This window comes from Peromyscus maniculatus, chromosome 1, assembly GCF_049852395.1.
Source record: "Peromyscus maniculatus bairdii isolate BWxNUB_F1_BW_parent chromosome 1, HU_Pman_BW_mat_3.1, whole genome shotgun sequence".
Taxonomy (NCBI): domain Eukaryota; kingdom Metazoa; phylum Chordata; class Mammalia; order Rodentia; family Cricetidae; genus Peromyscus; species Peromyscus maniculatus.
Genome location: NC_134852.1, coordinates 179,984,787 through 180,010,727, shown reverse-complemented (window position 1 = coordinate 180,010,727; position 25,941 = coordinate 179,984,787). Strand labels below are relative to the sequence as shown.

At 35.5% G+C, this 25,941-nt stretch overlaps 1 protein-coding gene across 9 annotated transcripts in view; it reads left to right on the top strand.

The window, feature by feature from the left end:
- Rfx3 (regulatory factor X3) overlaps nt 1-25,941 on the top strand; it is a 259,080-nt gene that overhangs the window by 5,579 nt on the left and 227,560 nt on the right. Inside the window, exon 2 of one of the 9 annotated variants that reach the window (XM_042262288.2) lies at nt 23,367-23,459. The exons of the other annotated variants lie outside the window; for them this stretch is intronic. The gene's annotated coding sequence lies outside the window, so the exon portion shown is untranslated. The remainder of the gene's footprint in view (nt 1-23,366; nt 23,460-25,941) is intronic. 9 annotated transcript variants of the gene reach the window in all.

The following is a 25,941-nucleotide window of genomic DNA, read 5'->3' as shown; positions in this document are numbered from 1 at the left end:
TTCAGTTAAGAGATATTGAGAAGATATTTCTTCCAATCTTTTTGCTACCTAAGAATTATTTTGATCTAACCTTCCCTTGTCATAGGACTTGAGTTTTGAAATATTTTTCCACTAATCTACTGTCATTAAATACTTACTCTCCTTTCCTCATTTGAAAAATTAAAACAAAGATATGAAGCCATCATTCAGAGGCTCGGATTACCATTTGATAATCAGTTTTTTTTCTTTCTTTTCTTTTTTACCATACTAAATTAAAGGTATGCTATTCCAAAGCTATGTCTCAGTTTTGTTCCATAGGCCTATAACAGACTCTTTTTACTGTGTTTACATAACTTTCCTGGCCTAAAGATTTTTGTTTAGAACTAATGATGTAATATTTCATTCTGACTCTTCCATTGTTTATTTCATTGTCCCATTTATATATTCTCTTCACATGTTACATATTAATGTATTTGAAAATATCTGGAGTTCTCTTCATCAGCTTCATGCTGCATGCAGTCTTTGTATGTGGTGACAGTAAACAGTCTAGACAGTTTTAAAACGTGAATTCATTAGCAGTTATTCTACAGTCTTTTCATGTGCCACCTAACACCTCTGCTAAGGGGGATACATGAGTTTACCACTGATACCCTTGTTTAGCATTGATGAATAGTTTACCAAATGCTACTTATGTAGTAAAGTAACTTTGGAACATAACCCAGGATAACTTAAATATGAAATATTACACAAGAAAATGCTATCTTTTGTTCTCTTTAGATGTTAAAAAGTTTCAAGTAGCATTTTCAAGTTTGCTGCCACATGTAACGGTGCTGTCCGATAGATAACTGTATTTCGTTTTCCTGAGCAATTTGACTAGTAGTAAAGTATTTTTTCTCACTTTAGAGTTATTTAAATTGTCCTAAATCTTAAACTGGATATAGGATTTATTTGTTCTTTCTCTGTATTCCAGGCCAGCCTTAAACTCATGATCCTCCTGCCTCAGTCTTGTGGGTGTGGGGATTACCTGTGCCTTGCCACTGTGCCCAGTTCAAATGTGATAGATTTTCAAAGGAGCCTTGAAGAAGGCTAGGAAATGTGACTTAAAAATGAATATACTGTACTACTTCCACATGTCTCTTTTCTTCTTGACAATTTCTACCTTCTTGAACAGAAATGTAACATTATTATATGAGTGATGTGATCTGAGTGTTGTTGTTATTTAAAAGATTTCTTACCCTGAGTGTGGTGGCACATGCCTTTAATCCCAAGCACTCAGGAGGCAGAGGCAGGTGGATCTCTGTGAGTTCAAAGTCAGCCTGGTCTACAAAGCCTAAATTGAATTCAGGACAGCCTGGGCTGCTATACAGAGAAACACTGTTTTGGTGGTGGGGAAATGTTTTCTTCTGGGTGTGTTTTGACCTCTGGCAAAGTACTTAAGGGTTAAATGTCCAGGCTAATCCAAAATTAATTTGTTTGTATGTTTACCAGTACCTATGATGACCCTTAACGCCAGTATTCTTTCTTTTATAGAAGCAGTTATAGCCAGCCAGTACTGCTTGCCTTTGTTTTATAGTGTCTGGTCAGGGATTCCCAAGGGTTCTTACATTTCCTGCTTAGCAAAATGTAAGTGTGGGATAATAGAAGCTCAACCAGGAACATTAAAACAGTGAGACAACGGGCTTGAGAACGGTAAAAGTGAGAGGCCACAGATACATTGAGCAGTGACAGAGAGAAAGGAAAGAATGTTACTAGACTCAGAAGCAAAGGCCTCCAAGAGTGTGACCAGATGAGCGTGAAGAAGAAGAGGACAAAGGTACCCGGTTTGCAGCTGACTGAAAGTGCAGGCTAGTTACATAAAATGTGTGAGTTCAGTTTCTTCAGCTGGAAGATAAACAGTAAGACTATGTGATCTCCAAAAGTCTTTGCAACCTATGACTCCATGTCAAGATTAGCCTGGGAAGAGGGAGTATGCCAGTGACATGGAACCAGGAATTGGTGTGTGATTTATCTATGGCCTCGAAATCTAGCATGCTACTACTTACTTGTAGGCTTGTCTCTCTCTCTCTCTCTCTCTCTCTCTCTCTCTCTCTCTCTCTCTCTCTCTCTCTCTCTCTCTCTCTTTCTCTGTTGCTCTCGGAGAGCAACAAAGAAAACCCAGAACCCACTGATAATGCGATGGCTATGCCTATAGCAAGGTCTCAGAGTTCTACCATTTTGGTACTTTCTTTAGAGATTGGTGGCCAAGTACTCTGATTTCCTCACCCACATAGGAGTGAGCCGAGCCTCACAGCTTGAGCTCCTGCTGGAACCAGCTTCTCTAAGTATGTGTGCCAGACAAGTGTCTGACAGTTGGGGCTCCTGTTGCTCACCAGTGAGATATTTAAAACAGGACATAATTTCCCCAGTGTGTGGATAGACAGAGGACAGGGTGGGAGGGTGTGGGGAGAGGCAGGCGCTAAGGCAGGAAACATTTTTGTCCTTAGGAAAGAGCATATCTTCTGCTGTATCACAACTCTCACCAGCTTATATAGGGAAGTGTCTGGAAGATAAATTGTAATTCTTATTATTTAAAGGTTGTTTTGATATTTCAATTGGTTAATATAAGCAGATTAAAGTTTCTGGATCCCATTTGGACTTGTATGCTTAATAACATTTGTGTATATTTCATATAAGTATTATTCCTAAAATGGATGTGACATTCTGTCCTCTGAGTTTGTACAGTGTATTTTACTGTGCCAATCAGTTTAGAGACTCTGCTTGTAGGGTTTCTTCAAGCTGTGTACAGTGGCCCATGCCTGCAATCCAAACCCCCAGGAAGTTGAGGCAGGAGGATTGCAAGTTGGAGGATAGGGCTGCAAAGGGAGCCTGTCTTGAAAAATTTCTTTGCTTTCCTGCTGTAACTGAGAAAGATTGGGAATGGATGCTAAAGGGGGAGAAGAAACATGCACATTTAGAGATCATATCTCATTTCTCTTGTTAAACACCGGCAACTTGTTTGTTTCCCACATTTTATTGCATTGTGAAGCCCTGGTTGGGGTAGATGTTGTAGGGGTTCAGAGTCTGGGGAGGTGTGGGGGTCAGAGGTGGCTACAGCAGTATGGTTTCTCTATGATCTTGTTTCTCTCCTGCTGCAGCAGAGTACATATACTTCTTAAGGATAAATATTTTATTACTTTACTAAAATGTTTATTGCATTTCATTAAATTACTTCATTTATCTTCAAGATAAAGTATCTGAAATTTTTGTTCATTAGTACATTATTAGATTAAAAAAATTCTTTTTCAAGAGCCAGCATTGTGCTTTAGGAATGTTCATGTGTGATTTTTTTTTTTTTATGCATAAGCTGGCATTGAACTCTTGATCATTCTGCCTCAGCCTCCCAAGTGCTGGGATTAAAGGTGTCATCACACCTGTTTGTAAGTTACTTTTTAATCTGTGTCTTTATACTTTCCTTTGTATAGATGTATTTGTGGATATGTCTTTGACAACGACATGTAACCTTTTCCTCTGCTTCTACTGTGCTGACATTTTTAAGGAGCCAAAGAGTCTATAACATCAGACTTCTACTTATTAGCTTCTGATTATGTCTGATGAAAATTTTGATGAGTTTTGCTAAAGTGTCATCCTTAGGATTATTAATAAAGACAAACTATTATGCTAGCAATCTGTACATCTCCTTTACAACTTTAAATGTACTTACAGCATGTATTTTAATGTGGTGTGGAGAATATATTTTCTATATATTTAATATAAAAATAAAAAATTTTGATTTTTGTGATTATGTGTCATATCTCTAAATGTCTTGTCTTACAAAATTGCATTTTTAAGATGCTTATAAAAATGGAATTTAGCTCAGATATTCTTTTATGTGTGTATATAGCGTGTGCACATTTAGGAAGTTATTTTAATGCACATTTTGTTGAGGGCTGTAGAAAGTTGTCAATGTTGTTCTCTCCTTCTCTCCTGCATTGTCATCATGATGGAGTCACACTAGGAACTGCCCATCACCACGCTGTTCTCTCCAGGCAGAGGATTTAGGGGATATGTTACGTTCTCCAGGTGACCTCTGTGTGAGGTTCGCAAGTTTTTATTAGTGCTTCCCATTGTGTGGTGATTTTTTTAGAGGCTACTTTGGCTAATGGCTACATGTGCCAGAGTAGATAAAGACAAAAAGTACAGTTCATTTCAGTTAAACTAGGGCTTGACATTATGTTGCTGGATTAACATTCCACTATTCTGTGCTTCAGAAGTTTGCTGAGTATTGGAAGTTTTGAATCTTTTAGATAATATTGAATGAATGACTGATAATGTGGCTTTATCTCTGAGCACAGGCCTGGGCCGTCCACCTTCCAAGTGAGGTGTGATTCTTTTATCTTTGAATTTAGAAACAGAATATTTTGATTAATTTTAGCTTTGCATGAATATTTTATTTTGTTTGGAGATTAAAGAAATGCAAGTGACCATGGACTGGAAATGACGGTCAGAGTAACATGTGAGAGGAGGCTAGTGTTTTGATCCTGATACCCAGCTCACCTTTTTTTTTTCTGTAGCCCTACTATTAGCAGTAAAGTAAGATTTCTTTTGTACACAGTCTAAGTCTTTTCATAAAATTGTGCTTAGGTCAATTTCCATTGCTGTCTAGAATTTCCCTTGGATACATCATAATATAAAAACTTTGGAAGTTATAGTTTACCCTATGGTTTAGAAACATTTGAAATGATGCCCATAGGTGGCACCCCACGCCCAGAACACCACTTTGGTCTGTAGAAATGGAGTAAAAATGAGAGTAAGTGGGAGTGGGATTGTGTAATTGGAAACACTAAAATATAGACAGAGAGGAAAAGAGGTGTCATTTCAGGGGCTGTATGTGATTCCCAGTTTGCCATATACAGCAAATGTAATAATGTCACTAGTATTTGATTGTAAAACATTCTCGCAGAATGTAAGACATACTTAGATATGTCTTACATATCTTACATAGTATGTAAGTTTTTAATCTTTATCAGTTGTTTAATAAAGGATTTATATAAGTTGAGTATTTGGTGCCATTACTATTTCAGTTAATTTAGGAATTGTGAACTAGTTTAGATTTCTATTAAGATATATTTTGAAAAGAAAATAAAGAAATGGAATATGTTAGATACAAAATTGCATTTCTCCAGTTACGCGAATATAGTTTTAATGTTTCAAATTATAGAAGGCTACAAAATGATGAATAATGCTTGGGCATATGACAGAATAAAAAATGGTAGGAGGTAATGAAAAAAATGGATGAAATTAGTAGGAAAATTATAATTAAAGATTAAACAAAGGTAAGTGAATAAATCACTGTGAATAGTGAAATGATCAGTTGAATGAGGTATCTACAGATAGATATGTCTATAGTGATAGACTGAATTTTTTAACTAGTAGGGGGAAGGTGAGGAAGGGACTGGACTCTTAGGGTTTTTTGTTGTTGTTTTTGTTTTGTGTGTGTGTTACCACATTTAAATTTTTTCACAAATATTTACAATAAGGCTTTAATACCTTGATTTTTTTGTTGTATAAAATTTAACTATTTCTAGAAGTTATGTATAGAAAAGGAGCAGCTTAAAATGTTGTATCAACATCGTTTTTATTATTATAAAAGAAATACAATATTAGTATACAAAATAATCAAAATTAACATCTTCAATTGGAATCTCTGGTTATCTTATATTTAAAATTGTACATTTGGGAAGCTAGTATATTGTATATGTACTATAAATATTCTTAAGATGTTTATGTTTTGGAATATGTCAAAGATATCAAAGTAGAAGTGTATGATGAACCTTGTGTACTTATCACATAGACTTCACAATTAAAATCGTATGCGTTATTAAAGCTGTGTAATAGTAGTTTACCTTGATGCATGCCTGTAGTCCCAGCTACACTGGAGGTTGAGGTGGGAGGCTCACTTGAGCTCAGTAAATTAAAAGTACATAATTGAAAGACTTTATACTAAAAGTAACTCCAGCCCCTTCTTATCTTGTGGTGCTTTGAAGAAAGTTACAATTTAAGAAAAGTTTCAGTGGAGATTTGAAACAATGACACAATATGGAGATAAGTATTTTAACACGATTGACCTTCATATTGCTTCTTCCAAGAACATTAAATTAGGAAATTTATTTTTGCTTGCTGTTAAGTTAAGCTGTTAGATTAAGTCATTTGTTTAGTAATTCCAGGCTTTTCTACCTGAAATTTGATTTAGTTAAAAGGGAGTGAGTCCAAGGAAAGAAGCTCTTGTTTTAAGGGTAGAGAAAAGTCTTGAGATAAACCTTTCAGATGTGATGGAGTTCTTATCTTATCTGTCATTATTCCATCTTGTTTTTGGAAAAGTTTGAATAAAATAGTTAAGAGCCATTTGTAAGTTGTCAAGGGAAGAGAAGCAAATGCCTTCTGGAATTTTCAGCTGGATGGGACTAGATGTGTCACTCAATTGTGATGTCAATTAGTAGGGTGTTTGCCCAGCATGCGCAAAAACCTAGGATCCTTCCCCAGCACTGTGTAATTGATGGGTGCTGGCAAATGCTTGTAATTCTACACTGGGGAGGTAGAGGTAGGGGGCTCAGAAGTTTGATGTCATTCTCAACTACATAGTGAATTCAAGCCCATGTGAAATATATGTTACTGTGTTTTGGAAAACTGAAGTTAGCTACTCAGTGCCATGTTTTATTTTTGATACATCATGAAGGAAGTGACATCTAGAAACTGACGTACTAACCAGTGATATCATTCAAAACAGTTTAATGTTTTCTGAATGCAGTATCTTCATATACAGCATGGGTTATTCATTTATTTATATTTTTTTATTTGACTGAGGTAATAAAATCATGAAAGAAACGTTTTTCCTTGTTAAAGTCTAGAGCAAAAGCAAACAAAAAGCTGCTACCCATCCCTAATCACTTTTCTTTTGGAATATATTTTGTGATGGAATAACATGTATTACAGATTGTAATTATTGACATTTGAATGAACAACACAAAATGTAGACATGAATCTTTTTATTTAAAAGCTGATTTTTTTTAGTATCAAATGATCAAATCAAGAGGCAAATACATTTATTGAATAAGGTTTGATATTTTAATTTACATAATAATTTTAATTGCTAAACCTTTGTGATCTAAAGATTTTAGTGGAAACATCTATGACTTAAAGTATTTTGTAGCATCTTTTAAAATATATTTATTACATAATAAGTAGCCAGGCTGCATAATACAGTGATACAAAATAACTAAAGCTATGTTGTGGTTACATGATCTTGTTCTATAACTAAATTTCCATAAAGAAAAGTTTAAATAGCTAGGACTAGAGATAGAATTCATGGGTAGAATATCTGCCTTGTGTGCTCCAAGACCTGAGTTTGAATCCCCCAAATCAAACACACAGAAAGAAATGAAATGGTGTATGAGCTTGCTTTTTGGAATCTAGGGCCTATGCTGGGACACTTTGCTCAGCCTTGGTGTAGGGAGGAGGGGACTGGACCTGCCTCAACTGAATCTACCTGGCTGGGCTGACTCCCCAGGGGAGACCTTGCCTTGGAGGAGGTGGGAATAGGGAGTGGATTAGGGGGGAAGGCTGGGGGGTAGGAGGAGGGAGGACAAGGGAATCCTTGGCTGATATGTAAAATTAAATTAATTATAAAATAAAAGTATTTAAAAAATAAAAAAAATAAAAAATTGAATGAGCCAAATACTTTAAACAAAATGAAAAATGTAACCCAGCAAACAACTGATCATGTATTATAATATTAATTAAAATGATAAAATTTATAGAGGATTTCATTGTGAAACTAATGCAATACCAACTTAGGCATTAGTTGTAGTAACTTTCTGTGCATTTAGAAACTGTGTACAAAAAGCATAACTTTATTTGGTTTTCATTATTTTACATTGCAGAAATAGCAATAAAGCATAGGAAGGAAATTTTATTCTGATTAACCTTGACAAAGTCTCTCTCTCTTAAATATGATTGTCCCTGGGATTTTCTAACATGAGAATAATACTGATAGACATTTATCCTATTTTGGAGTAACCACCTAACAGCAAACCGCTGTAATTTGGAGGAATTTTTGTGTCTTCATATATAAAGAGGAACATTAGCCACAAATTTTTTTTAAGTGTTTCATAACTTGACAAAATTTTGTCTCGAACCTCAAATGCCATATGATGAATGCCTTATTTCCTTTATGCTCAACCTGAGTGCCTGTCTTAGCTTAGCCATTGTACTGTCATTTTCCTCAGGTGGAGAAGCAAGGGGGCTGTAGTGAAGACGAGAGAGGAATGGGGCTCAGTACAGTCGCACGTGTTTTCAGATGACATACATATGCCAGTTCCACCAGAAACATCATTAGGATATCTTCATCTTAAAATCAGAGGGCTTACATTTCATGTGCACTTTGGAGGTTATCTAGATGAACCCCTTCCCTGTCTTCCACTTGCTTTAGAGATAAGAAAGCTGAGGGTAAATGACTTGTATGATGAACCTCATACACTTCACTCTGATACATTTCATATAGCAAACCCAAAACTTTCCTTATCGGCAAACACCACAAGTGTGATGCTTTTAAAATTCTATTCTTCTTTTAGTTTATAATTTCCCTATTTTTCTAGAGAATGCAAAAATTTATAATTCTACATTCTAAATTCAAGTACTTTTAAAAAAATTTCCAACTGTAAGCTTGGGTATAAGAATCATTTCATTGTTCTGTTTTGTAGTTATTTAGAAGTAAAGTTAATCAATAACCTTTAAAACCCTTTTAAGGTTGTGCAATAAATGAAAATACAGTATTGAAAACTACACTGTTGTCCCTGTCTTTGTAAATTTTTTGGTATGAAATTCTCAGGCGTGGTGTGTACGTTTTCATTTTTGCAAATGAAGATGGAGCCCAGGATCTCATCCACTTAGCATCCGCTCTGCCACAAGTTAACCCCCAGCTCTTCTCCTGATTCGAATCATTCTGAGGACTCGTATGAAAATCAGTTTGTTAATTTAAAAAATGGAAATGCTTATTCTTGTGATTTACTCTGTAGTGAAGCCAAAGTGAACTAATTGACACTTGATAGAGTTGACACAAGCCGAGACTTGCCAAGCTGGGCTTTAAAGGTGTTTCAGTACTCTTAAATATGAATGAGCACACCAAAAGAATGAATATGTGAATAGACTGCCCTTAACTCCATAGCAACGGGAAGCAACACATTCAGCCATGCCATTGTATCATGTTTAATTTTGTGACTTGAGTTTTCGAAAGAATATTTTTTGTTTACCAATTAATAGTATGAGCCTAGTATGGCTGAAATAAGTAATTACCAAGACTTTGAATTACTGCCCATGCCTCCCTGATGTAGAATTAGTAATAAATCTTTGACCTCAAGCTTGAACTGAATTTGCTCTCCTTTTGGTGATAAAGGTGCATAATTTGTGTGTTAGTTATATGAAGCAGTCTGTCTAAGATTTACCAAGAAGGGTGACAAGTGAGCTCTCCAGCACAACCTGATTTCTCTGCAGTCTAATTTGTGGCACCAAATCTGAAAGACACATTTATATAAAGCAAGAGCAGGCTTCCTATGGGGGAAAACCGTTTGTCATTTGCTCTTAACAAGGTAAATCCCCATAGACAGACCTTCTTGTAAAACTGTTCCCTTTGGATTTATTCTCAACTTCAATATAAAAGGAGATATGGTAAACAAAGGTATGATGAAATATTAGTTAGCTCTTGCATTTTTGTTGGAAAGTTCCCAATTCTTACTCTCTGAGGTTTAAAACAGTACAATTTCATATGAATTAAATGGGACTCAGAATAGAGTGCACATTGTTGCTTTGTGCTTAGCTGATGATCTTGTTTTGTAGAAAGTGGTCAGAACAATTTATGTTTACATTTAAATGTGTCTTTGGTGATATTTGCTGGGCCATATAACAGAAAATAGAAGTGTTAAAAGTATAATTCAGATGAAGAGAGTACCAAATCCTTTCAGGCAGTGAATTCAAATCTGAATATAGACAATAAGTTAGTAGAGTACGTACTAGGCTGTTGAATCTATTGTGCATACAGAGGGAAAGTCTAAACTGGAAATGTGCTCTTTTACCATCAATTTATGCCCTGAGTTATGTTTGTTTGCTTCAACTGATATATATTCACATTAGTGTATATTTATATTAATGTGTCTTTTAACAGTTTTTCTTTATTTTCAAAAATAAAGGTTTATATTTCTCTGGGTCAGAATCTTTTAGAGCAGTGGTTCTCAACCTTCCTAGTGCTGTGAGCCTTTAAAACTGTTTCTCATGTTGTGACCCCCAACCATAACATTATTTCATTGCTACTTCATAACTGTAATTTTGCTACTATATGAATTGTAATGTAAATATCTGATATGTAGGGTATCTGATATGTGACCAGGTCATGACACACAGATTGAGAACCACTGTTTTAAGATTCCTCCCTGCCTATTTACCAGAATAATTAAAAAGTATTTATTCAATTCTACATTTTGCCACAAAACTGCTTATCTTTGGCTGCCTGGAGGTTGTAGTCTCAGATGCATTTCATACACTTTACTGCTCTGCAGTTCCATATCTCCAGCCAGCCTGGCTTAACTGCACTAGGAACTGATTAAGAACACGAGTCTTGAAATGAGCACACCTGGGTTAGAATTCCAGCGTCCACTACTGACCAGGAGTTTAACCTTGGGCAGACTTCTTCAAGTCTGAAATAGAACTGACAATTTAACCTTGGAAGATTGTTTGGAAGGCCCCATTGTATGATGCATATAAAATTGCTGTGCTTGACATAGAAGTAAGCAAGTAAGGGAGAGTTGCTAGCACTGCTCAGCATGGTCTCCTGAATTGTGCCTTGCTGGTTCTGTTCTCTTAACATTTTGTTCTTGGTCTTTATTTTCCTAGAGTGCATTTCCCAAATTAAATTTCTCTTATGTAAGGTTAAGAGTGATCTCCAACTTAATGGACTCACTTATAACAAACTTGTTTTCCAGGGTACTAATTAGGAATTGTGTTTTATAGTTTTGTTTATAAATGTTTGACATTTTCAAATTGTAAGCTTCTTGAGGGCAAAGATTATGTATTTGATTATGTATATAAATTCAGTATCAGAACTAGTGTTCTTTGCTAGTAGAAGAAATCAATCATTAATTTGTTGATTAAGCCTCAGATTGCATTCTGTAATCAACTATTTTATCTCTTATTATATCCAAAAAGTTTAATTACCATTAGAACAGTACATTTTTATGAGTATTGTTGTATATATTTACTTCCTTTTGTGCATAATACATTTAACAACATAAATGAACTAAGTTTGGCATTTTGTTAAATGTAATACTACTTAGTTAACAGTAGATTTGGGTTGACTTTAAGTCTCTTTTATCTTTTCAAATGGCATTTTATTCCCTTACTCTATATGCACATATGAATTCCCTCTGCCTGTAGGGTCTCTGTAGCATCTTGGCAACGTAGTATTAGCAGTTGTTGAATGCTTCATCAAATCTGGTTGTAGTAGGTGCATGTATTTCTAATTCTGCCTACCATATGAGAGATTGGGGGAAATTTGGGGATTTTGCCTTTTGGGAAGCTACATTGATTACTCTACACTTCTTGTGTTTCTCTCTTTGCTGCCCATCTTGACTGTGTCCACTGGGATGCTAAACTGTAGAAGCAACAGGGCTTGAGTGCAATTGTCATGAATGGGATAACTGCTGAACTCGGAATGGAGTTCTTAGAGTAGACACACCTGGAATGCAGCTGTGGCATTTAAAGTAAGATTGTGTTATGGAAAGTTATCTGCCATGAAACCTACACAGAGTTTAAATTGAGAGCAATCTTTGTTTTATGTAAAGCTGTAATTTAAAAGCCCCCCCCCCCCTTTTTGGTCAGTATGTTTTCATCATGTACTGTCACATTAGGTGATAATTTTGCTGAGTTACTACTATGTGAAATGATTCTAACTCCAAATTTGAGGAGGAACTCAAATTTATACAACAGATTTTAAAGTATACTTCATTTTCATTATTACTTATTATGAATGTGAATGGTGTTTGTGAGGTGCCATGGGTGCTTGTGTGCACGCGCGTTTGCGTGCGCACACGCACATGTGGAGACCCAAAGTTGAGTATGGGTGTTGTGTGTTTTTGCCAATTGCTTTTCCACTTCTTTGTAGAAGCAGTGTCTCTCACTTTACATAGCGCTCTAATGGTGGCAATCGGCCAGCCCAAGTTAGCCAGTTCGCCCCGGGGATCCCTGCCTCTGCCTCTCCACTGCTGGAATTGCAGGCAGAGCATGTCTGCCTGTATTTTACATGAATTTTGAGATCCTAACTCTAGCCATGCACTTTTAAGGCAAGTGCTTTACCCTCTGAACTATCGCTCTAGCCTCTTTACTTTTATTTTTTAAAAATTAAAAATATGTGTGTAAAATGTGCGTTTGTGTGCAGGTATGGGTGCATGGGTTGTAGTGAGTTTGAAGGTAAGAGAACAGCCTCTGGGGTCATTCCTGAGACACCTTCTACCTTTTGTTTGAGACAGGGTCTCATTGGCCTGGCCTTTGCCAGGGTAGGTGGGCCTTGAGCGTCTAGGATGTTGCCCTCACTGGGATTGTCAGTGTGCACTACTGTGCCCTATGGTTTACATGGGCTCTGCAGATCCAGACTCTGGTCCTCCAGCTCACTTACTGACTCATTTCTCTACCCTCATTTCCACTCTTTACGTCTGTGCATTTATTGAGCAATTGACACGGAATGAGCCAAGAAGTGAACTGCTGTAGATACAGCAGTGAACAAAATGGATTCGGCCTCTGCCCTGGAAGAGTTACCCAACAACTGAAGGGAAAGGAGGAAGAAAATAATGGGAAATGGATTATAATAGGAGGTTCTGAATGCCATGGAGACGAATCAGGGGAGGAGGGAGAGGAGAGACAGATGAGGGGTGGAGAACCGTCTGTGTTAAACAGGGCAGTGCAGACTTTGCAGACCTTTGAACAAAGACGGTACAGAGGCGAATCTTGGGGTGTTTCTTCCAATGTGACTGTGTGTTAGACTATTGATGAGTGATTGATGTTAGCCTTTTTGCTATATTAGCAGTTCTATTTTTTTCTCCCATTTCTGCTCATGGCATATTCTGCTTTTTGGATTGGACCTTTGCTTTAAATTTTTATATGTCTTTCTTTGAAAAAAAAATTTTGTCTGTGGTTATTGACTAGAAATACAGGTTTTTAAAGAAGCACTTGAGAGACTTGGAAAATAAATCCTCCAGGCATCCAAGTTCAAGATTGATTCTTCTGAAAAACCTGTAACTATTGCTAAAATGTATTCTAAATACTTGAACAGAACTCATGTGCAAAGGAGAAAATATAAAAATTGTAATTAATAGACTTGACCAGACTACAGCTTGATTGGTTGTTCTCTCAATTTGCTTATGTGTAGCTTTAACTTGGAAAAAAAATCTTTATGATGGATTCTATGTTAAAAGTACCACTCCTGTCCTAAAATTTTAATATCATTGTTTGTATGGTATAGGCACCATAGATCATCTTTAATTACATTCATGAGTTAAATTTATTTATAAAACTTTGGATATGCCAATAAAGGAAGAATTATTTAGATAAATAAAAGTTACTGATGAAGGCATATTGTCTTGAATTTTGTTATTTTGACTAATGATTGTCATTTTGATATTTTAAGTGTAGAATTTTCAGTGTGCTCATGTCAAAATCATATTTTCCTTTTTAACTCATTGGAAAATAGCATTATTTGCCATTGTGAAATACACAGCTTCATGTTTGAGGCTATTTTTGTTGCACATGGTACATATATTTAATATGAGTAAATATGTATTTTATAGCATTTAATTAAAAATCAGTGGAATTTTTGTGCAACCTTAAATCACAATCTTTCTCTGAACTGTAATTATATATGAAATATTATTTAAATTTTTGTTATATTTTTATTTTATTTACATTTAAATATTATTTAAAATTTTGTTACATTTATTGATTTGTATACAGTTTCTATTTGTGGTGTGTATGTGCCTACGAATGTACATGCCACTGCCTGCTGTGGAGGTCAGAGGACGACTTGAGAGAATAGGTTATTTCCTTCTACCATGTGTGTCCTGGTGAAATAATTTGAAGAAACAAACTGAGGAAACATTGTTTTATGTGAAAGGCAACCTTGGGTTCAGTTCTCACCACCTTCAGAAGAAAGGAGAACCCTTGCATGTATGTCCCTCGGGATGTCTTTTTTCTTTTATAGTTACAAAGGTATAATTAGTACTGAGAGGAATTGTCACCTTCAAGTCGTTGGTCACCCATCTTGATTATGTGATGTGTCAAAGGCAGATAGTTCTCAATTTAAAAACAATTATGAAAATAAAATCTATGTAGAACTTGGTTCTATTTAACATTTACTGAGGATATTTATAGGAAGTAAAATTAGAAAGGTAGGTATTTGAGTATGAAATATGATAGGGTGAACAATCCAGGATTATAAGAGAAGGCAGAGTTGCATAGCTCAGCATGTCTCCTAAACCTTCATGGCTTAGTTTCCTTTAAGGCACTTCACACAGCAGCTGGATAGCCTCAAGGAAGCAAGGACCAGTGAGTACCAGAAAACACTCTCCAGCAAGACTTATATACTTTCACTTATTTTTTTATTCCATTGTCTTTTAATTAATTTTACTTAACAAGATCCTAAATTTCAAAATATCGTACACCTAATTTAGAATTTTACTTTTATTAATTAGATCATTTTTTTTTCTGAGCAGATTGGAAGAGTGTAATATATTTGTCAAATAATTGACCAAGTGTTGAATAACTACTTTGGAACTTAATAAATTTGCCAATACATGCTCTGTGAATAATATGTTTCTAAGTCAAATGTGGCTTTAATAACTATTGGTTACTATGTATATATGTCTGTAATGTGTGTATTTTATTGTTTTGTTCTTAACTATGGAACCAACATTGAAATTGCTTCAGAAATATTTTCATATTAACAGTGTCTTCAGGTTTAGAATTAAATTAAAAATTTGTTAAGCATGAGCATTAGAAAGTACTCCAATTTTTTTTTGGAAATTAACTAGACTCTGTACTTGGTTTTTATATCATGTGTCTACTGACATCCCTGAATCCTGAAAATGAGGATTTTCTGAGTTGTTGCACCTTTATTAGGAAGTAAGAATGACACAAGAAATATAAAATTATCGCATGTAGGCTTTTCTATTTGTTTCCTTTCACTTCACCTCTGTAAAGTGAATGTCCATGTATCTTTCCAGTAGTCCTCTCTTCAGTATTCTCTTTCTAGTGTAACGTGTTGTCTCTGTCACACTTTCCAGGCTGACTTTGCTTATTTGTTCTGCTTTCAGGTTGGCTTTATTTACAAATGTCAGTCAGTTCTAAATCTTAGCCCATCCTCTCCTTGGTTCAGGCAGAGTTCTTTGGTCAGTCTTTCCATTTCAGTCTCCTTGAGCTCTCCTTTTGGATTCACTGTCTTTGTTTTGGGATGGTTGTTCCACAGTCTCCTGTTTGTTGCTTCTGGATATTCTGAGTTCATTTCCTTTCCTCTGCTCCTGTGGTGTGTAATGAGAAGAAATGAAAGTAATTCTGGGAGCTACCCGTGCTCTTTAAAAGTGACTAAGGTAGGTGTTGACAGATGGCAGTGTTGCCAGCTCTAATGCCAGGAGAAGGGCTAAAGGTTGTGATAAATATGGAGAAAGTGCCCATCGGGAGTTTTCCAAATTTATTTTTAAGCTTCAAAAATTGCAGGTAATATTAATTTAACCAGAATGTCATTGGAAAATCCTGGATACATTTTTAAAAGTTGGGTTGTTGTTACTTATCTTTTCCTGTATAGACTTTGGTATTTTATGATTCTACACTTTTATCTTTTTCTCCCACTCCTTTATGACAAAGGGCCTAGTGTGTGTAAATGTGTAAGTCAGTGCAGTTTCTTCTTTTAAAGGTGGCATTAGGGCTTCCCTACTCTGGGCCACTCCTCAGGGTGCTTCACACAATGGTTTAGCAGAATTTTATTGACAGATTCTATGAGTCCCTTGACTAATAATATAAATTTATTTATAAATTTAAATACAATAATGTCTAATGCAGTGAAATTTGTGTGAATAATTTATTCAGCATTAATCTTAAAAGTTTAGAAATTTTGTGATAGGATACCATAGATTCTTGAATTTTTAAAAACATTACTGATCAACTGAGACAAATAGAGGAATAAAAATGTTTTTCCAGTAAAGTGAAATTTAGAATTTTTTTTAAATAATTTCATTGCTACTACATTTGTAACTATTGACTTGCTAAGTTTACTTTTCTATTGTTAGCCTTATAATAGATTTTGAAAAATCAAACTTTGCGCTGTTCTACAGCCCCACCCCCACCCCCACCAAAACCTGCTGAGTTCATTTATATATATTATACCCTTTTAGGGGACTATATGGAAAGAAAAACCTGGGGTGGTAGATGGTATAATTGAAATGTAGATAATAATCTCTGTTTGTTTTACCAAATTAGTTAGGGGTTCTGAGGATACATTTTGAATATTTGTGTATATTTAGCATTTCATCTCTTTGTTAGAAATCTCTCAGTGTGACTTGTTTTTAATAGGATGTGTCTTGAATTGTGGGCCAATCACTCTTGAAAAGTATTAAGCCCTTTAAACACACTGGTCAGCCCCACAGAGAGAAGCCTACAGGTTTATTAGCACTGCTTGGCCTGAAAGCACAGCATACCCTTTTAGGTTGCACAGCAACAGACTCCTAGCAACCATAATAGATTGAATTTCTAAGAGTGACTGGGCCGGATGCAATAATAAAGCAAGAGGTACAAACAGTTGTCATGGTTTTCTTTTCACAGCAAGCTAGTTTGATTTAGGGAAGCTTAGCTTTTCAAAAATGGGCAAACTTCTAATAAAACTATTACTGTTTGTGCATAGGACTTTTGATATTACGGTAGCAATAGTGATACCAAAATTTAAGAGTCATATATTAGTAATATGCTCATAATAAAACAAAAGTTACAAGAATTATTATCTAAAGTTTTCAGGAGAAAGTTTTTAAAAGTACATTATCATAAACTTAAATTAGAATCAGAGCCAGATAATCCTAATAACCCTTTTAAAAATAAAAATACCATGATATTCATGCTTTCTCTCTTTTTGACATTCTATTTTTATTTTTGCTGCAGTTCCCTGCCCTTTTATGTTGTGATGTAATTTAACATCCAGATAAAATTGATCATTTTACAAATTTCAAAGTATTAAAAAAAACAGCTTATTTGAACTGCTTTGAGGTTATAAACCAATTGAAGCAGAATTTACTAATGAAACAATAAAGAAGTAAAGTATTTATCTTTCACAGTGATAGGAAAAACACTGTGGTTTGTCTACAGATGTAATGCTCTAACTTCTCAGCATTCTTTCTTTTTAGTCATTAGTGTGTGTTTACTAATGGTGCTGTGAAAAGGAACTTAATTCGAATACATTCACAGTCTGAAGAAGGATACTTCCGTCAAAGAAAGAGTCTCATATAGCTGTTGGCGTTGAGAGAAGAACTCCAGCCTTTGACAGCAGTAAGCTGTAAATATACACACATGCTAATACCCGTGATTTGTTCATCTTTTGTGTCAGCATTGGGAAAAGATTGTTAAAGTGGCAGTTGTAGTAAAGACTAGCAATTACAGTAAAGAGCAGAAATTAGGTATTTGTGACCTATTATATTTCATTAAAAGACTTCCTTATTAAAATGGCACTGCTTACTCTGATTACTTGACAGCTGCCCAAAGCAGATTAGAAAATACACAGTTTCAGCTAAAGGTAAAATCAACCTCTTAAGCAAGCTTACAGCTTAGAATAAATGGTATAGGATAAGCCATTTTTAAACAATAAATTTGCTTTTGGGAGAAATGTTTATCAGTGGCTGAATAGTATGCTCCCTTAGCATCCATCTAGGAGGAACTCACCAACAGGGTATTTTCCCACTGAGATGTCTTACAGTGAGCATCTGAGATCACACTAGTTTTCTACTAGACAATTTACTTTGACGGATATAGATCTAGGGAGCAGTATGGTTTCAAGTAAGTATCCCCCTCCCCGGCCCCAAAGCACAACTCAAACTTTAGAAGCCCTGTCACGAGGTTATTTATGTAATATTCTAAGTGTTCTTTATTTCAAGCCTGTTTTATCCATTTTAATAAGGAAGTTTTTAAATGAAATATAATAGGTCACATACCTAATTTCTGTTCTTTATTGTTATTGCTAATCTTTACTACAACTGCCACTTTAACAATCTTCCCAATGCTGACGCAAAAAATGAACAAATCAGGGGTATTAGCACGTGTGTATATTTACAGGTTATTGCTGTCAAAGGCTGGAGTTCTACTCTCAAGTGAGAGTAGTGAGTTCAATACTTGAACTTTAAGCATCCCATTCACAATAATGAATTGTTTGCTTTTTCTAGACAAAATTTTCATCTTCTGTGGCTCTTGTTAACTTCAGTAATATTTCTGTTTGGAAAACACACAGTATACCTACCAATTCCTGTTTCTTTGTCTATATCTTCTACACCATCAAGTATGGGACAATCACTGTGTAGAAAATTCTGTGAATACCAAATTACACTTCACTGTTGAAGATACAAACACTGGCTTACTATGAAATTGATGTATGCAAAATTGACTTGTCAGAATTCACAGTATTATTAGAAAGTCATTGTATGTGTATGGAACTGTGTAATTTCCACAAAGACCCAAACTAAGCTATGTGAGACACCCAGGATTAATTCCATTACGTACAAGTTGAGTTCTCAGCTTAATATCTGGCCCAAGTTGGAAGAGTTTTGCTACCTTATAGAATTCAGAGAGAAGAACGTGAGGCCTAGTTTCCTTTTAATACAAAACTTGAATTTAAGCCGCATTTTTTTTAAATATACCCTTGATTCCAAGTTTTTAAAAATGTAAAAATGTATTCTAGAGAGCCGGGCGGTGGTGGCGCACGCCTTTAATCCCAGCACTCGGGAGGCAGAGACAGGCGAATCTTTGTGAGTTCGAGGCCAGCCTGGACTACAAAGTGAGTTCCAGGAAAAGGCGCAAAGCTACACAGAGAAACCCTGTCTCGAAAAACCAAAAAAAAAAAAAAAAAAAAAAAAATGTATTCTAGAGAGCTATAAAATGATAGATAAGTAAAAGATAAATGAACTAAGAATAGAAAGAACTTATGTCCACCTAGTTACTTTGAAAAGTGATAATATTCCTTTTTAATACAATTTTCTACTATTTTATGTATATGGGTGTTTTACCTGAATATATGTCTGTGCACCATGTACATGCAGTGCCTGTGGAAGCCAGAAGAAGGTGTTGGATCCCTGGGACAGGAGTTATAGACATTTGTGAGCCACTTACTATGTGTGTATTCAGAGATTAATATGGACCCTCTGGAAGAGCAGTCAGTCCTCTTAACCACTGAGCCATCTTCCAGTCCTGATATTGTCATTTGTATTGTGTCTCATCACTGTCATGTAAGATGTAAGGAAAGGATTTCAGGAGAGAGCAATTGCTGAAAATAATACCACAGACCTAGATTTCATAAAAAACATTGTTTTCAAAGAGATGTGTGATATATTAATTTATTTCAGTACTGGTTAGTAGTGAAAAATTAATGTATAAAGTGACCTCTCTTGTCTACATCTTGGGTCCACATTCTTAAAAATTGTAAGAACCGGAAATTGGATGCTAACATGTTAAATGTTAACCTATCCACAATTTTGATAGAATTTCAAAAGACAGAGCATACTTCTGTTATTTTGGTAAATAGGTACAATGTGGCCTCTCTGTACCTATATAAATATGTACAGTGAGCCTCTCTGCAACATTGTTTTTCCATGTGAAAACTAAGTGAAGATGTGCCTACACTGCCTAGGTTTAGCATCTTATGTTGAGGTAAGAGAATTGACAGTGATCAGAATTGCTGTTAAGAATTATAGTGGCATTGGGGGCATAGTAAATGGATTGGTTACCTTTGGTACTGTTTGGTCTAGTTTAAAGAATGTTCAACTTTTTCTTATAGTAAATTTAACAAAAATCATTTATGTTTTTCTATATTCTTTTGTTAATACCATATTTTGTTGTAAATGTGATGAAGGTATTTGATTAAATGAGAAGGTAGTATATTCAAAAGAATACCAATGGCTTGAAATATACTAGAAGTAGCTAATGGGAATTAAACTGGTTATAAGCAATGTCTATCTGACTTCATACTTTTGAGGGATGTAGTTCCTGCCTGTGTTTCAGGAACAGCAAGGGTCTTGGATTTGCCCATCAAGTGAGAAGAACACATGGATAAGGCAAACTCACCTAGAGCCAGGACAAACAACACTTAATGTTAGGAAGTACTGTCTGCAGTAGAACCACTAGCCGTTATTTGTGGTTTCTGTAGACCACAAGTCATTTTTTCTCAAAAACAATTTGTATGCTTATATTGTTGAACTCTTTAATTACATTTTAAAGAATGAAGCACTGTTAAAATACTAAATTCAGAATGTTTTATAATTGGAATTTTATTATCTGTTAATGTAGCTGGAGTTATCTTCAGTCCTGCTTGGGCCGGCAGCCACTCAGACTCAGATAAACACACAGATGCTCATATTATTTAAAATGTTTGGCCTAATGGCTCAGGCTTCTTGCTATATAGTTCTTATATCTTAAATTAATCCACTTCTATTAATCTATATGTTGCCATGTGGCTCGGTAATTTACATCTTGTTTTGCATGGCTGTGGCTGGCAGCATCTCCTCACTTAGCCTTCCTGTTCCCAGAATTCTCCTTTCTCTTTGTCCCACCTATACTTTAAAAATTGATGTTTTATTTAAAACTTTTCATGTAACATATTTTGATAATATTCTTTTCTCTTCCCCAACTTCTCCCATATCTATCCTACCTCCTTACCCATCCAACTTATGTTTGTGTGTACATGGTCTCTCTCTCAAAATACCAAAAGAAAAAGCATACCCCTACACAAAAACAAAACAAGATGAAAACCATGGAATCTGTCTTGTGTTGGCCTTCCATGGAGTATGGGATATATTCAGTGTCACTGCATTGGAAAAAACTGATTTTCCTTTCCTAGCAGGTATCAGTTGCAAATAGGCTCTTGGTTAGGGGTGGGAATTTGTGTCCACTTTCCCTTCTCATTGCTAGAATTTTGCCTGGTTTGAACCTGTATAGGACTTGTGCATGCTATCATAGTCTCTGTGAGTTCATATATTTTTCAGTCCTGTTGTATCATGAAGATACTGTTTCCTTGGAGTTGTCCACCAACTCTGGCTCTTATGCATAGATAAATAAATATGTAGTTATATGCCTGTATAATTAGTAATTATGTTGTTTAAAGTCATTGTGAAACATGTACTCACTTCATTTATAATATATACAATAAAGTTCATTTCAGAAAACAATCACAGTGTAACAGGCATATCTGATAATAGAGTTTAAATTGTCCAGTTCTTGAGAAAGTGGATGTATTAATTAGTATAGATTATTTCATTTTTGCTGAATCTGACTTGTAATCCTCTAGATACACACAGACACCTGTGATTTTTTTGTGAGCCTTGTCTTTAGTTAGTCCTAAATATGTGTATTTAGATTTGCTGCCTGTTCATATAGACTCAGCTGTGCCTGTTTGCTTTGTTATTTTTCCCAGTTTAATGGACCAATATAAAAATTTATGGCAACTGTCACTTAATGTCACTTCTACCTTTAAGGAAAATGAAAACAAAACTAAATCATGCTAGAAAACTGTGTTGCTGTTTATAGTTGATTATAAGATACACATTATGCTAAACTGGCCTGTGATATCATGGAACAAATGTAGGTCCACGAAAATAGTCTGAAGAGGTGTAAACAGATACATAAGTGTGTGTTGTACTGTCCCTGTCACTGTAAGTTGATTCCATTAGAAGTAAAGATTAGTGGTTTTAAAATAACTTTTTCTGTTTTTCTATCATGAACCAGAAAATCCTTTTAAAAACAAAACTGAAAGAGTACATTACACACACCTTTAATCCCAGCTCTCAGAAGGTAGGAGCAGGGTGATCTTTGTGAGTCTGAGGCCATCCTAGTCTACATAGTAAGACCCTAGCTCAAAAGTTTGTTTTTTCATAAAATTGCATATTATGTGTATTTTACTAATGTTTTCAGCTTTATGGCCTGTTCATGTCTGCTTTGCTTCCTCATTTCCAAGAAATAATATTTATTTTATGATTTGAGCTAATAATGTATTATCTGTTAATGTAGCTGGAGTTATCTTCAGTCCTGCTTGGGCCGGCAGCCACTCAGACTCAGATAAACACACAGATGCTCATATTATTTAAAATGTTTGGCCTAATGGCTCAGGCTTCTTGCTATGTAGTTCTTATATCTTAAAGTAACCCATTTCTATTAATCTATATGTTGCCATGTGGCTTGGTAATTTACATCTTGTTTTGCATGGCTGTGGCTGGCAGCATCTCCTCACTCAGCCTTCCTGTTCCCAGAATTCTCCTTTCTCTTTGTCCCACGTATACTTTCTGCCTGGTTATTGGCCAGTCAGCACTTTATTTATTAACCAATCAGAGCAACACATTCACAGCGTAGAGAACATCCCACAGCATGTTAATCTTTTCTCATTTTTATTTCTTTAAATACAGAAAGTTAGCAGAATGATTTTCAGAATTGTTCTTTCCTCTTCACATTGTAAAGTACACATTAAAGAAATCTCCTTTTCTTATTTTTTCTCATATATTTTTCTGATAATTAAAACGTTTTTACTCTTTGAATTCCAATTCATTAAAACATATTCCCATTGGTTCTCTGTAAAATCAAAACCAGTATCCTTTTTGGCTTAATTAGATATTTTAAAAAATAGAGATTTTAGTCATACAAAGAGTACTTTTAAATAATTGAGACATATAGTGGTATTTATCATCAAGTGCAGTAATTTAAAATAATAGTTTCAAGATATTTGAAAGAATTTTTAGGTTAACCTAATTGTTCTTTGAATATGTTTGAGCTGTATTGAGAAATATGTTGGTATTTCTGGAGTTTTATGGAAAGAATACCTTGAGTTTGGCTGGTTGAATGACCAGGTGCAACTTGATCACATGTCCCCTATGTTCCTGTGTAACATAGAGAAACACAGAGTAGACTGCTTCAATCTGTCACATACAGGATATCATGTGTGAAATTTTTCAAAAGTGTATATTTAAAATTTTGGAATATGCTTTTCTTGGTGGTTGGCAGTGAATATGGTGAGGGGCTTTATTCTTTCACAACTATATGTACTAGCGACATCATTAGATTGTGTTATGTAATTCTTTTAAATGCTTCAGGAAACCTGTTTGTCCGTGGTGCTATGGAAACTATAAGAGAACTTCTCTCTGCTGTCTATCACCTAGCCCCTCTGTCACCTCCAGCTGTCTCAGGTAGGAATAAAGGCATGCTGTATTGAAAAGTCATATAGCTGTCACTCAGAGTTTGTAGGAAAACAATGAGAAAGCATCCACACCCTTATATGTGAGATAATCAAGCTTAGAGCAGTTTGGGACCAAAAATAGAAGGTACAGTCTTTTCTCATTGCTTTGGTACCCATGTGTCATCCTCCATAATGTCTGGATTGGATATCCTAAAATGGTAGCCAAATAATTGTACATACTCTCTGCATTTCTATACTAATTAAATTACCAGATGTTGTGCACATACCAGAATCTGCTTAAAGGTAGACAAATAGCAGTCACTTTCTGAAATTTCAGGCAATGACATGATGGCACTTGGACCAGTGGATATTGACTATTTGGTGAGTAATTGGCTAACATGTTTCTGATGATATCATAATTCCTCCACTCAATAATGGGTTTGTTACTACAGTTTGCTTATGTGAACCTTTGCTTTCATTGCAAACAGTTCTTTAAAGAGAGCCTTTCCTTTGGCATTCAGAAACATGAAACGAGCTGGGAGGGATGTGTGGTGGTAGGGGATAGGCTCAGTGTCTGAGCACTTAGAAGCTGTTCATCATTGGTCTCTGAGATGGCATTTGCATTCAGCTGTTTTCTTACCTTTTAAATGGTTGAAATTCAATTGCCAGTCCTTTGAAGTTGATAAAACATTATTTTTCATTTCTTTTTTTAAATGAAACATAAACAAAGTCAGTACTTTCAAGTAATTATATGGTTTACCTTTTAGTATGTGATCTAATGATCCAGTAATTAAATGTATCTTAATGATTTTAATGTAGTTTACATTTCCCCTATGGTGCTGGCTATTGAACTATGCATGCTAGGCAAGTGCTTTGAGCTATACTCTGAGCAAATTCTCTGACCTAATATGCTTGCTTTTGCTGTGATGTGGATCAGACCTAGTGACTCTCATGGGTTAAGCAAGTGGCCTATCTCTGAGCTGTACTACCAGTTCAATTGTCTTTAAAAGCTACCACCTTTCAAGTTTATTTCATAGTTTTATGAACATATATATCCAGTGGAAGATGTGTTGATAAGGTAGAATCTATCAAAGTTTTGGGTTCTTTAAGTAGCTTTTCTTACAGGGAGGGGGGATAATCTTCAGTTCTTGTGGGAAAATAAATGTACAGACTGCTAATTGGGAAACAAGACCAAAGAGAAATAAGAACTATCTCCTCAGAGTTAAAGAGACACCAAAACTATACCCCACTCGTGTGTGTGTGTGTGTGTGTGTGTGTGTGTGTGTGTGTGTGTGTGTGTGTACCTGTATGTGTGAGGAGAAAGAGGAGAGAGAAACTGTGTGTGTGAGAGGGAGGGAGGGAGGGAAGGAGGGAGGGAGGGAGGAAGAGAGAGAGAGAAGGAGAGGGAGGGAGGGAGGGAGGGAGGGTGGAAGGGAGGGAGAGAGAGAGAGAGAGAGAGGGAGGAGAGAGAATGAGAATGTCTCCATGTCTTTGTGTGTGAGAGAGAGAGAGAAGAGGGAGGGAAGGAGGAGAAAGAGAGTGAGTTAGACAGAATCAGAGACAGACATACAGACAGCGAGACAAGAAGAGCTTTGTCTCTGCCTCCCAATTACTGGTATTGCTGGGATTACAGTTGTATATTCTGATGCTATAGCCTCCATTTCAAACTTGGTTCTGTTCTTTTGTTGTCCTTCAGAGGTTGCATCAAAACTTCCTCAGTGCATTTCTCAAAATTTTATCATGGTTATAAGGTTACAATGAGGTTTTCAGAATGGTGATTAATTTTGTGTCTAAGCCCTCACAACATGATTTGAAACATAACTATGCATTTATGTGTAGGAGTTATAATTTAAGAGCTATAATTTTATCAAAGTATATTTAAAGTACCAGCTCTTTCTTCAGATAGTTTCCTAGGAAATATTGCAATTTTCTTGTATTTTTCAAACCATTAAGGTTGTTAATCCAATCAATCTGATACTCATTTTACTTCCTGATTTTCATAATTGAGAGTATCTGACTATAGACATTGCATATCTAATAATTATACAAACTTAGGTGAATTTGTGAAAAGGGTCTTCACAGTATACTGTTAAAAGTGATTGCAGAATACTCTTAGAGATCATATAAGGAAATAGACCAGTGAGTGTGCTGGCAGAACTTTTCCTCTGGAAAGTAGTGGAGGAAGCATCTTTCAGTCATCTCGGGGAAGCAGCAGAGAACAATCTCACGTGTCTTTCTCCTTATACCATTTTTTCCTTTTACTCTGATATTTAGAGCTTCTTTAATTGTGGTAGCATTAATCTCCTCTGTTGTATGTGAGACGAATAAAGTTATTGGGAAGGGGGAGATGGAGGAAAGGAAGCAAGTTTGTATGTAGGTCAGCAATTATAATGTAGCTCATTTACATAGTAAATAATTTACTATGAGTTTTTTTGTCTGTGTGTGTGTGTGTGTGTGTGTGTGTGTGTGTGTGTAGTATTTGTAAGAACTTG